At 50.6% G+C, this 13125-nt stretch overlaps 1 pseudogene; it reads right to left on the bottom strand.

The window, feature by feature from the left end:
- Window positions 1-1963: 1963 nt before the first annotated feature.
- LOC128945487 (zinc finger protein 850-like) overlaps window positions 1964-13125 on the bottom strand; it is a 162240-nt pseudogene continuing 151078 nt past the window's right edge.

Below are 13125 nucleotides of genomic sequence, written 5' to 3'. Positions count from 1 at the left end.
ATAAACCCCAAAGAACACCCAAAAAACCGCAAAAAAATCCAAATAACACCCAAAAAACCCAAAAAAACCTAAATTAAACTCAAAGTCCCCCAAATGATTTCCAGTACACCTAAAAAAACCCCATGTACACCAACATAACTCCCAAGAACCCCAAATAATTCCAAATAAGCCCAAATAAACCCAAACAAACCAAAATACTTCCAAATAAACTCAAATAATTCCAAATAACACCAAATAAACAGAAATAAATCAAGTAAAACCCAAGAGAAACCCCAATTAGTCCATAAATAGCCCCAAATAAACCCCAAACAAACCCTAAATTAACCCATAGAAACCCCAAGAAACCCCAGTTCCTCTGGTCGCCACCCATAAACAGATCCTGACCAATCAGAACGCGTGGCACTGATGACGATCCACTTGCTGGGCACAAACTCAGAGCACTTGCTCCGCGCAGCGATTTTCAGCCAATCAGCGCCCGGCCCGACTCTGACTCATCACTTGCCAGGCACAGACTAAGGCCTCTCACTGTGGTAAATACTCAGAGACCGTGCGGGGTAATTTCCAGCCAATAAGAGCGTGTCTCGCTGATGACTCATCAGTTGCCAGGAGCGGAATTTGGGGAGGGGGGGAAGGTGATCCTGGGGATGGGCTGGGGACCCCACATTAATCCAAAACGGGGTCGGGAGCCCAAAATGGAGCAGGAAGGGCCTGGAGCCCCCAAAACCAAACACGAGGGAGGGGATTAGGGGAACGATTGGAAAGGGGAGGGAGAGCGGGGAAAAGACGGGTGTGGGACCCCAAAATTGAGGTGGGAGGGGGATGGGTCCCCCAAACAGGATGAAGCCAATTTTGTTCCTGGACTATGTAAAGTAGTTTATGGATACGCGAAAAGCCTATTAATATGCAACAGGCTGATGTAATGGGAGAAAAGGACCGTAAAGAAAAGGTTGTTATGGCCACAAAGACCCCCCAGTTATTTTCAGGGACACCCCTTAATTAATCTGGTTTAACTACATCAGCCTGTTGCATATTCATAGACCCTCATGCATATCCATAAACTAATCTACATATTTCAGGAACTATTTTACATGGCCCGTCCTTCGGGGTGTCTCCCCATTTCAGGAGCCTCCAGTGAAATGGAAAACGAAAACCCCCTCCCTTTGATGATGATGATGATTACATTAATTAATTTTGAAATTAAGGGGTTCTCAGGCAAAGATATGGGAGTAGAAATAACAGTTCTTTATTAGGAAAAATTAAAAATACAAATGCAGTAGAACAAAGAAAAAAAAACAGTGACACAGTCAGAATCCTCTGGGAATCCAGTGAAAAAGGCTGATCCTCCGGGAATCCAGTGGGCAAATATTTATCCTCAGGGAATCCAGTGGGAAAAGCTGAAATTTTTGGAATCTGGTCAGAAAAAGGCTAATCCTCTAAGAATCCAGTGGAGAAAGGGCTGATCCTCTGGGAATCCACTGGGAAAAGCTTTGTCCTCTAGGAATCCAGTGGAGAATGAGGCTGATCCTTTGGAATCCAGTAGGAATAGGGCTGATCCCTTGGGAATCCATTTCTTAACCCCCAAAGACAGGGCACAGGAAGGGCCATGGAGTTTTTATAGGGTATGCCAAGGGTGGAGTTGGGGTTGGGGTCAGGGGAGGAGTTCTTAGCAACACAAGAAGGGTGAGATCAAATTCCTGCCTCTTAGCAACAGCAGCACTCCACACAGAACGTGTCCCCAAATCCTACATTCCCTCTACAACAACTGAGAAATTATGCAACGTCAGATATATTCAATGAATTTCCTTCATTTAACCCAGTTTTGGGTGTTCTTAAAGGATGAAGGTGAAGCAGAGGCCAAACGAAAAGACGAAGCAGCCAGGTGTGTTCCCAACATGGATCACAGGGAATGTGAGTGACCAGGGCTGTGCCCAAAGTGCCTCCTCCAGTGGGGGATGGAGCTGGAGCAGCGCACGAAGCTCTGCCCGCACTTGGGGCACTCGCAGGGCTTCCCTTAGTGGTGCCTCCGTTGGTGTTTGGTCAAGTTAGAGCTGCTGGAGAAGCTCTTCCCACACTGAGGACACTCGTAGGGCCTCTCCCCAGTGTGGATGCGCCGGTGGGTGACGAGGGTGGAGTTGCACTTGAATCCCTTCCCACAGTCGGGGCAGCAGAGGGGCCTCTCCTCTCTGTGAATCCGATAGTGCCGGAGGAGAATGGAGCTGGTCTGAAACCTCTTCCTGCATTTATCACACTCGTAGGGCCTCTCCCCTGTGTGGATGCGCCAGTGGGTAATGAGGTGGCAGTTGTGCTTGAATCCCTTCCCACAGTCGGGGCATTGGAAGGGCCTCTCCTCTCTGTGACTCAGATAGTGCCGGAGGAGATCAGAGCGGGTCAGAAACCCCTTCCCACACTTGGAACACTCATGGGGCCTCTCCCCAGTGTGGGTCCTCTGGTGTGTGATCAGGCCGGAGCTCCGGCTGAAGCACATCCCACACTCGGAACATTTGTTCGGCCTTTCTCCAGTGTGGATCCTCTGGTGCCTGATAAGGTGGGAGCTCAGGTTGAAGCTCTTCCCACACTCCCCACACTCGTAGGGCTTCTCCCCAGTGTGGATCTTCTGGTGCACAATCACGTGGCAGTTCCACCTGAAGCTCTTCCCACACTCCTCGCACATGTGGGGCTTCTCCCCATCATGGAGCTGCTCATGGAGCGCCAGCTCCAAGCTCTGGCTCCATCTCTGGCCGCCTTCCCGGCCCAGGCTGGCTCTTTCCCCCTCAGATCCCTGCTGGCTGCGTTTGCAGCCCCTCCTCGTGCGGCATCTCCGGGGCTTTTCCTCCCCGTTGGCTTCCTGTGCCGTGGAACTGCTCAAAACGGCCTCTTCCACCAGGTTCTGCCGCGGGCATTTGTCCTCCCTGCTCTCCATGCTCAGCTCCTGCTCTGGGGGAGGAAGGACAAGGACAGGATGGGATTTGCCTCCGTGCCACAGGCAAGGGCTAGGAGATCCCCCCAGGGCTGAGCTGCAGCCGGGGCCGTGCTGGGCTGGGAGATGGAGCAGCACAGAGGGGAAAGGGGCACTCATCGCCAGCTCGGGGCTGTGCACAAATCACAAACAGGACTGGACTGCTGGGAATGTGTCCTGAGCTGTGTGATTTTCCAACCATCTGTCTCATTACTTGGTTATGACAATGGGAAGATGCCAGTAGCTCACTTTACAGGTAGCAGACAAAGGACTTCATGTTAAAACTTACTTTAAAAGGTTTTTGGCCAATCACACAAAGCAAAAGCATATTGAGTGTAGTTCCATCCAAGCACTATAAGCACATTGATGGTTAAAACAACGCTTGCTTATTTCAAGTACAATACCTGCTTGTAAGCCTTAAAAAACAATACACAGAGCTCCATTACTAAGCTTGAAACTTCCTAATATCTTGCTAGATATACTTTTCCGCAGGTTAGGGAGTTATTCTAGATAAGTGTTAATGCACAGACCATTGTTCTATTTCTCCTTACTTTCTACTTCTTATATAATTTTTCTGCTGATCAATCTACTGGCTGCTGCAAAGCTCAAATCAGTTCTAATGTCTCTGAGGCTTGTCTTTTGCAGCTTTCCCAAAACCATCTGATTTTAAGCATTCCAGAGACACTGACTTCCTCCTCACCTGCCTCATTGTCCTGGGGCATCTTCCTCTTCCTCGCAGCCTCCCAGGAGCTGGCAATGGGAAATCCTGGTTTGGGGAAAACAAGGGATGAGTGCGTTGAGTTTGAAGGTGCCTCTGCCCAAGTCCATCTCTACAAGTCACTGGCACTCTGGGCTCCAGAAAAACCTCCCAAACACCAAGATTCAGCCCTGAAAAAGCCTCCCACGGGCTCCCCATCCCTGGTCCCTCCCCTTAGTGTTCGGGTGTTCCCCCTGTCCCAGCTGCTGGGGGTCACACTTGGATTGGGGGTCCCCCTTCTCCTCGGTGCCCGGCCTGCCCAGGCTGCTGGCAGTCTCAGCAATCCCAAAAGCTCCCCTCGCTTCCCTCTCCCCATTTCGGGATCCAGGGGCTTTTTGGGGTCCCGGGCTCCCTTCTCCCCTCATTCTCTGCTCTGGGCTGCAGCGGCTGCAAGGAGTCCCCCCTGCCCCTCTCCAGGCTCTTTAGGCTCCCGCCAATGGCGGTGCTCACCCCTCTCTGAGCTCCCCACTTTGGGCACTGGAGGTTTTTGCTACCAAAAATTCAGGGAAATCAGTTGGGAATCGAAGGATTTGATGATTTAATTAGAGAAAAGCAGTCAATTGATGCAGCCCTGGCTGGAGAGAGCGCCCAAAGATAGGGAAAAGATGAATGGCCAGCAGAACAAATCCTATAACACCATGGACCAGCCCCTGGGAACCCGAACCAATTCATATCAGGAGCCACAGAACCCATTTCTCATTTCAATGGCATCATTAGATTACAAGCTGTGCTCAGAATAATAACCAACCAGACAGCTCCAGCTCCTGACCTTCCTGCTGAGCAATCCACTGAAATGAGGAACACAACACTTAACCATGGGATGGGATCAGATCATCTGTTAGCAGAAAAAGGAGGAGTTTGTGGAAAATGAATTGACACAAACTGCTGTTGGCAAAAAGATGAAAAAGGAAAAGTGGTGAAACAGATAACAAAGGAATGAAGAAAGTAGCTCATGTACGGATTCAAACGCGGAAAGGATGGGAATGGGACACGGTTTTGTGGCTCCATGGCAGATCATGGGTTAAATGAATGCTCTTTCTCCTCTCATGTGCTGCAGCAACTCTCATCTTTACCGTGCTCCACACCTTGAGAGTGCAGCTCATTCAGCAGCGGAGCGAGGGGCCAGGGACTTGCAGAAAAGGAAGCAACGGGCGAAACCTCCAGCTTCAATAAATGTTACTAATTAACATGGACTGCTGCTCACAGAAAGTCCCGCTAAATTCCTGAACTTCCAGAAGAACAAGGATTTAACAGAGCCGTGAATATCGGCTGTTATACAAAAGTGGGGATGCACATTAACGAGGACATCCAGTTGGCGGATCGGCAGGTCTGAACCTTCCAAGCACTTCAGCCAGTGCACAAAGGGAGAGGGAGATGAGGCCGGGAAAATGAGGATAAAAAGGAGGCTGCGAACTACAACAATGGCAGAGAGCGCACGTCAAATGCCCCATGGCCTCTCCCTCTGCTCAGCAATAAAGTCACTTTTACAGGACTCCTCTGTCTCCTCTGCGCACAGAAACCTCCGTCCGCGGCAATTTCCCCGCACAGCCCCGGGCACGGGGCAGCCCCCTCTGTCCCAGCCACAGCAACCGGGCCGAGCCAGCGCTGCTCCGCCAGCGGCTCCTGCCGAGGCAGTGGCCGCAAGGAGACCGCGGGCAGCCGCTCCCGCAGCGACCTCACGCCAGTGGCAACACGCGCCGGACACGGCAAAACGAACCCGCCCGAGCCCCCTGCTGCCCCCGAGGCCCGCAGTCAGCCCCGAGGCCCCGCACAACCCAGCGCGGCTCCCACCCGCGCTGCGGCCGCCTCCGAGCTCCGCCGCCGCCTCACCGCGCTCCGGCCGCTGCCGCCGCTCACGGGACCGCACACACGCTCCGACAATGGCGCCGCTGCCCAGCCACGGCCGCCCTCGGCCCGCAGCCGGGGCCCTGCTCCGCCCCGCTCCCACCAATCAGCGCACCACAACCATGACTGACGGCACCATCGCCCAATCCCAGCTAGGGGCGGGCTCTGCACACGGCACAGCCCCGCCCCGCGCTCTCCGGGCCCCCCGGGCTGCGTGAGGGCAGAGCCGGAGCTGAGGAACAGCCCTGGAATGGGCCCGGGCCCGAGGGGAATTGAGCTGAAAACACAAACAAACTTCTCCGCACCTCCCGCCACGGCTTTCCCGGCACTCCGGTGGCTCCGGCTCAGCGGGAAGCCCTGGAGCCTCACTTCTCCTACCCCTAATTAGGAGCATCAGTGCATCGCTTTGATTTCCCTCAAAAAGAGAAAACCGCCCCAAAGCCCTGTGGATGAGTGGGGGAGGGGAGAGATTTCTGACAGAAAACTCCTAAAACTCAGAGCAGGATAATGAGAAGTAAGTGAAGAGCCTTAAATCCAGCATTCCCCCACGCCTCCCTAATTCCAGCTGCACCTCCTGCCCCGGCAGTGCTGCAGACAGGGAATGGGGCCGGGCTCAGTTCATGCCCCGGGGCTTCTCCCTCTGCTCAGGGACAGGAGTCGTTCCCCTGCTGCACCCTGGGCTCTCTCCCACCGGAGACTTCTCCAGGAACTTCTCCGAGCTGAGTCCATCCCACGGGGCACAGCCCCCTCCAAGTGCTGCAGCGTGGGTCACTGTGCCCCGGGGTCAGTCCTGCCAGGACAGGCTGCTCCAGCGGGGCCCTCTGGCCACAGGGTCACAGCCTCCTCTCAGGCCTCGCTGTGCTCCAGCGTAGCTGCTCCGGGGGCTGCAGGGGGATCTATGCATCCAAATGGATCTGCAGGGGGATCTCTGCAACCCCATGCATCTGCAGGGAGATCTTTGCATCCCCGTGGATCTCCAGGGGGATCTCTGCATCCCCGTGGATCTGCAGGGGGATCTCCGCAGCCCCATCGATCTGCAGGGGGATCTGTGCATCCCCATGGATCTCCAGGGGGATCTCTGCATCCCCGTGGATCTGATGGGTGATCTCTGTGTCCCTATGGATCTCTGCATCTGGCACCGCCGTTTTTGGAGGCACCAGGAATAGGCTGAGCTCTGCCTGAAGCTCTTCTCACATTCCCCAAACCCTTCCCAGCACAGGGATGCTTTTACCTCCTCTCAGCTCCCCAGGCTGGGTTTGCAGCCTCTCCTCGTGAGGGATCTCTGGGGCTTTTCCTCCCCGTTGGATTCGTGAGCCGTGGAGCTGTTCCAAATGGCCTCTTCCACGAGTTTCTGTGGCAGGGATTTGTTCTCCCTGGTCTCTGTCCGCAACTCAGGACCTGGGGGAGGAAGGACAAGGAGAGGAAGAGACAGGGAGAAAGGAAAAGGAAAAGGCAGGAGGAGAGGAAGGAACAAGAAGGAACAAGGGAGGAAGGAGATGGGAAAGGAACATGGATGGATGTAGGACAGAATGAGGAGAAGAAGGAGGGTGGTCAAGGAGAAGATGGGATTTGCCTCCATGCCAGAGGGAAGGGGAAGGAGATCCCCCAGTCCATCCCTGGCAGGATGGCGTTGGCAGTGAGGCTGTCCTGCAGCGATGCTGGGCTGGGAGATGGAGCAGCAGAGAGGGGAAAGGGGCAGTGATTCCTCCTGCCCTGCCTGGCTGTCCCAGTCTGGAGCGTCCTGGCGCTGCCGAGGCCCTTGGAGCGTCCGGCACTCCGGAGCCCAAAGCTCATGGCTGCTTTATAAAGCTGACAAAGTCGGCAGGATGGGTCTGGGTATGATCTCAGCAAACTGGGTTTATTGGTACAGGAACAGGGCACAGAGCTGAACTGGGCCCAGGGACAGAGACAGGGTGCAAGCTGAGGGCACAGGGGGTTTTTATATGGGGTAGTGAGGGTGGAGCTGAGGGTCAGGGTCCAATGGATATGGGGGATAATGGGGCAAAGGAGGGGTTAAGGGTCGGGTCAGCTAATAGGGAAACAGGGGCAGAGGAATGCAGTAAATTAGAGCCAATGGAGGGACAGAGAGGGAGAACATTCTAGGGACTAACCAGGGATGGGTAACAGGGGGTGAACTGGGGTAATTAGGCCAACGGGCCAATGGGGTAACAACTTTCCATAAATCAGCATGTGCCTGCAAAGGTCTATGGGAGAAGCAAGCTTCTCACCATAACCTTGAAATCTATTCTTCTTATTGGAGACCAGTCCCCGACGGGTGGGAGACTGAGACTCCCATGGGCCTCCACACCAGTGCATCTTCCTTTTCCTCGCAGCCTCCTTCTCCTCCATCCAGACAAAGGTTAGGATTGACAAATCCTGGCTTTGGGGGAAGAACAAGGGGTGAGCACCTTGGGTTTTGTGAGAAAAGAGCCTCACTCTTTAGAATTTTTGAAAGTTTAATAAGGAATAATAAGGGACAAATCAGTAACAGCACTGGGTGCTTGGCGATGGCCAGAGGCACACTGGTTAACCATAGCAATTCTTCTTGTCTAGTTTTCCCATTGTATTGTTCAAATTCATATTCATAATGATTATACATATTCAAAAATTTCTTTGAAGTCGTTTACATGTTCCAGGAATTCGTCAGGTTGGTTTGACCCCCAACTTGCCTTTTTAGAGCACGTGCAGGAATCGTGGATTGCTGTTTTGAGGGTTGTGTGTCACTCCCTCACAAGGGCCCCTGTTCTGTGGTTTCAGCAGGTGACAGTTACTGACAGTGGAAGGGTCAGTGGCAGGGATCCTCATCACATCCCTTCCTTAAATGTTATCTGACCATGCAGATGGTTTTAGCTATTTCCACAAGTACTTTAAATGAACATTAGCTATTTCACAAATATTTCTGAAGTATTATTGTCAGTTATTTACAAAAATAAAAGCATTGATTATTATTTCACAACTACAGCTACTTCTGCAAAAGTTAACATTCTAATGTACAACACATGGCATCCACTGTAATATTTTTCGAAAGCCAAAACTATAATGTATGTTTTTCATACTCTCCACAAACTAAAATATCATCCATAAATGATGTTCTGAGGATATGAGCTACACAGGGGCCAGGGCATTGGCCACAAAAAGCTGGCAAATTATACTATAGCAAAAGCAGTTAAAAGTGATTACAAACTGCACTCTATCAAAATCAGTGTGATTAAGAATAGATTGCAGAAGTCAATACATAATAGCAAAAGCCAACACTACCTAGTTATTTATAACAAACCCAGGGCAGGTTTTTCCCTTGCATGGAGCACTTGGGCCTTCCCCGGGCCCCTTCTGCCCTCGTGCAGAGCCGGTGGCATTTTCCAGCACACCCAGTTTGTAACCAAGAGCCGGGTGCAGCCGAGAAGGCTCCAAGCGCCTCCTTCCAGGCTGACTCTGCAGGTGCCGAGGCTGCTCTGGGCTCTGCCAGGGCTCTGCTGGGGCTCAGCTCTGGGCCAGGCTGGGCCCGCTCTCCCCTCACATTGCTCCGGGCAGCTGAGGCACAGCGGGAGAAGGAAGGGACACGGCAAGGCAGTTGTGGGTTAAGAGAGTTTTTATTCAAAAAACTGCCATAACAAACAGGCTGTCATAACTACCATAAACTAACTACCAGTGCTAACTACCCTAACCAACTACCAGTGCAAACTACCATAACTAACTAGTTGTCCTAACTACTAGAACTGAAAGCTGTCCTCAAGGGTTTCATCTCCTCCGCTGCTCCCTCAGTTCCTTTGCTCCAGTGATCAGAGGGGTCAGGCTGGAGAGAGGCTTGGCTGATGATAAAAATGGGTGCTGTCCAAAGGATACAAAGGAAAGAAATGAACTGTTACTTTCCAGAGTCAAGTTCCTCACAGGCTCTGTTGCAACAGGACAAAGGGAAATGGTTTGAAACTCAGGAGAGGGAAGCAGGCTCAGATTAGATCTAAGGAAGAATTTTTTAACCAGCAGAGTGGGGAAACACTGACAGAAGGTGCCCAGAGATGTGGGAGGTGCCTCCTCCCTGGAAACATCCAAGCTCGGGACAGGCAGGGCTCTGGGCCCCCTGAGCTGCTTGAAGATGTCCCTGCTCGCTGTGGGGCACCAGGCCCAGATGAGCTCCAAAGGAGCCTGCCAAGCCACAGCAGGCGAGGATTCTGCTTGCTCTGCGTGTGGAACGCAGCCAGACTGGAGACTGTCAGAGGGGGCCCCACAAGAAAACCCCTCCCTGGCGCTGCTGCTTCCCCTGCAGCCCCTGGCCCTCAGCTGCAGCAGCTCCTGGGCAGCCCAGCGCTGCTCTTCGTCCGGCTCCAGGCTGCACTCAAGGCAGTCCCGCAGCCGAGCCGACAGGCGCCAGGGCTCCTGCAGCTGCGGGGTCCCGTTCTGTCGGATCAGAGCGCAAGCCTGCAGGGAAAGCAAACTCAGCGCTCTGCCAGCTCCCTTCACACCCACACGGGCTCACATCCACCCCGGGGCCTCAACCCCAGCTCCAGGGGCACTTTCCTCCCTGCCACAGATGCTGCTCAGAGCTCATTTTGCTATGCCATCCAAAAACCCCAAACCCTGGGGCTGCCACAGCCACTGCAACATCCAAATGATCTCGCCTTGAGAGCCAGTTTCATTGGCTGGCTTTGTTAGAAGGAACCTCCATCAGAAATAGCCCATTTTGCTTCTCCAAATGTGGACACCAGCTTTACAGGCCATTTTCCAGAGTCAGTGTGGTCTGCCTGTGTTATTTCAGAGGATTCTTACATCACGTGCATCTCTGCAGTGCCACTGACACTCAAGTAAATGCATTCCTGATGCCCCATCCCAGAAACTGCCAGGCAAGAAACAGGAGGTTTGTGATGCTGAAAGCTCAGGCTTGGTGACACGGAGAAAGTAGCTTTGATAGTGGAACCCTGGAAAAAGTTAAAGATAGAATCTAAAATGTTAGGTTTTTTGCTTTCCCAGATCAACTGCACCTGCGTAAGCAGTATGATAAATTATATAATTGTTAGATGTGATGATTGTTTAGTAATTAAATGTAATTATTATATCACCATAAGAAGAATAGTGAGAAACTATGTTGGAAATTCAGAGAGGGGCTAAATTTATGTATACAATAGAACAATATAAGTTTAATAATTAACATGAAAGTTATGTAACGATAGAGTATAAAACATGATCATTTCGAATGTATGGTCGGAATCAGATTTGGGTTGAATATACCCCGATTCTCAGAGCTCTTAATAAAAGGCACTGCATATAGTCCCAGTGATTATGTGTTTTTGAACGCTAACATTTTGGCGACCCAGTTGGAACCTTGTCAGTGCTGCTGACCGAATTCGCGACTCGATCACGCTCCAGCCGGCACCGAGGGATTCTCGGGGAGCCCATCGGCCGCGACCGCTTCCGCCGCTCAGAAACCTCCCCGGAAGAAAGGTAAGGTGCTTTTTACTTTGGTTTTGGGTGCCTGTCAATAAGACGCAGTGAAAGCTACGCTTGGTTGGGCTAAAGGAATTCCTGTTGGTACAAGCCTAAGCGCCGATCCGTAAGACAATCGCGAAAGCGTTGTGGGGTTGGCATTTGTGGTGTATTTGAAATGGAGAAACTTTAAAGGGATTTTGGGCAGTAACACCCCTATCCTGCAAAATTCTCCTTTGGGGTGTTTATTAGCACATTGGAAACAGGGTAACTTTGGGGAAGAATTACATAAAACTAAGTTGATTGATTACTGTAATTCATGGTGGCCAGAATATGCCTTGGAGAACGGCGAAAAATGGCCAAAATATGGTACTCTGCAATATAACACTATTTCGTGGTTAATGTCGTTTCGTAAACAAGAAGGAAAATGGGATGAAGTACCATATGTTGATCTGTTTTTCTATTTATGGGGAAAGCCAGAATGGCAGCATGAATGTGGATTATTAATGGTTAAAACATCTGCAAAGTGCGGGGTTTGTGAGGAATGTTGTTTAGAACACTTAGCATTAAAAGAAAGCTTGAGTAGGGAAAATTATACAGATATTGATTTACAAGTAGCTCCAATAGGAAGAAGAGAACCTAACCCTATCCCACCTGTTTCACCTGTCCCTATCCCACTACCTGCTCCTCACCCACCTAGTCCTGAACCTGTCTCGTCTAGTACACCTTTCCCTTTTTATCCTCCTCTCCCATCGTCACCTGATCCCTCTTCCTCGGAAGATGAGCAAAACTTAAATGTGATAGGAAGGGGAAAGAGGTATGCGAATAAAAAAGATAGCAATGGTAATGAATCAGTGATCCCAATAACCCATAGAACCCGGAGTCGGTCAAATCTTGCACCAGTTGTGCATAGAAAAGGCATAAGCAAACAAAAACGGACTGTGATTGCCCCCTTGCGACAAGGTGTCGGAGTGGAAGGGCCAGTATTTGCAAAAGTGCCTTTTTCCCCGGCAGACTTAGTTATTTGGAAACAGTCAGCCGGAACTTATAGAGAGAATCCTGATAAAGTGGCACGCGTAGTAAAATGGTTATAAAAACTCAAAATCCTGACTGGGATGACATACAAGTAATATTAGATACTCTGATGGATTCTGCTGAAAAGGAAATGGTACTTAAGGCAGCCAAAGAGAGGGCAAGAGAAGATATTAGAAATGGACTAGTAACAGGGAGTTTAGATGTGAATTTCCCAATTGAGGATCGAAATTGGGACCCTAATTTATTTTGCGATATGAGGAAATTACAGAAATATCAAGAGTGGATCCAAATAGGAGTTCAGAACGCTGTGACCAAAACTATAAATTGTTCCAAACTATATCAGGTTTGACAGGAAAAGAAGGAATCTCCAACTGAGTTTTTGGAGAGGCTTAAGGAGGTAGCAAGGAAATATACAGACCTCCAAATGGATACAGAGCAAGCAAAGGTCCACCTCGCTCTCATATTCTTGGGCCAATCACAGGACGACATTCGTAGAAAATTGCAAAAATGAGAAGGGGAAGAATTAAGGAATTTGGATAAGTTACTTGAGGTTGCTTGGAAGGTATATAACAATCGGGAAAAAGAAGCTAGTAAAAGGCAGCAGCAGAATCTTTTGGCAGTAATACAGGGGAAAGGGAACCCAAATTTCAGGGGACGTAGCAGGAGTGGTCGGGGTAGGAGACCAGTTACCCAGGGGTTAAGCCTGAATCAATGTGCGTATTGTAAGCGGGAGGGGCATTGGAAGCGAAATTGTCCAAGCTCGAATAACCAGTTTGACCAGGACAATCAGTTCCAGCAGGCTACCAAGGAGATGGTCCTGGGGGAGTATACCAGCTGACTAGACATAGAACCGGTAGAACAAGTTAAGGAACCTGCTGTAAATATCAGTTATGGCATAAAGAGGTCAGATTTCTAATAGATATGGGAGCTACTTTTTCTGTATTGAATGATTTGCAAGGACAAATTGGGGACAAGGAAGCGACAATAGTCAGCGCTACAGGGAAAGAGGAAAAACGGCCATTCCTGCAACCCCTAGATTTGTGTTTTGGAAACAAGGTTATAACACATGAATTTTTATACCATACCTGAGTATGCAATTCCGCTTTTAGGGAGA

Source organism: Melozone crissalis, unplaced genomic scaffold (genome assembly GCF_028551555.1).
Source record: "Melozone crissalis strain CALT ecotype California unplaced genomic scaffold, PUWL_Pcris_2 ptg000066l_1, whole genome shotgun sequence".
Classification (NCBI taxonomy): domain Eukaryota; kingdom Metazoa; phylum Chordata; class Aves; order Passeriformes; family Passerellidae; genus Melozone; species Melozone crissalis.
Note: the sequence above shows the minus strand (reverse complement) of the source record. Positions and strands in the feature narration are given on the sequence as shown.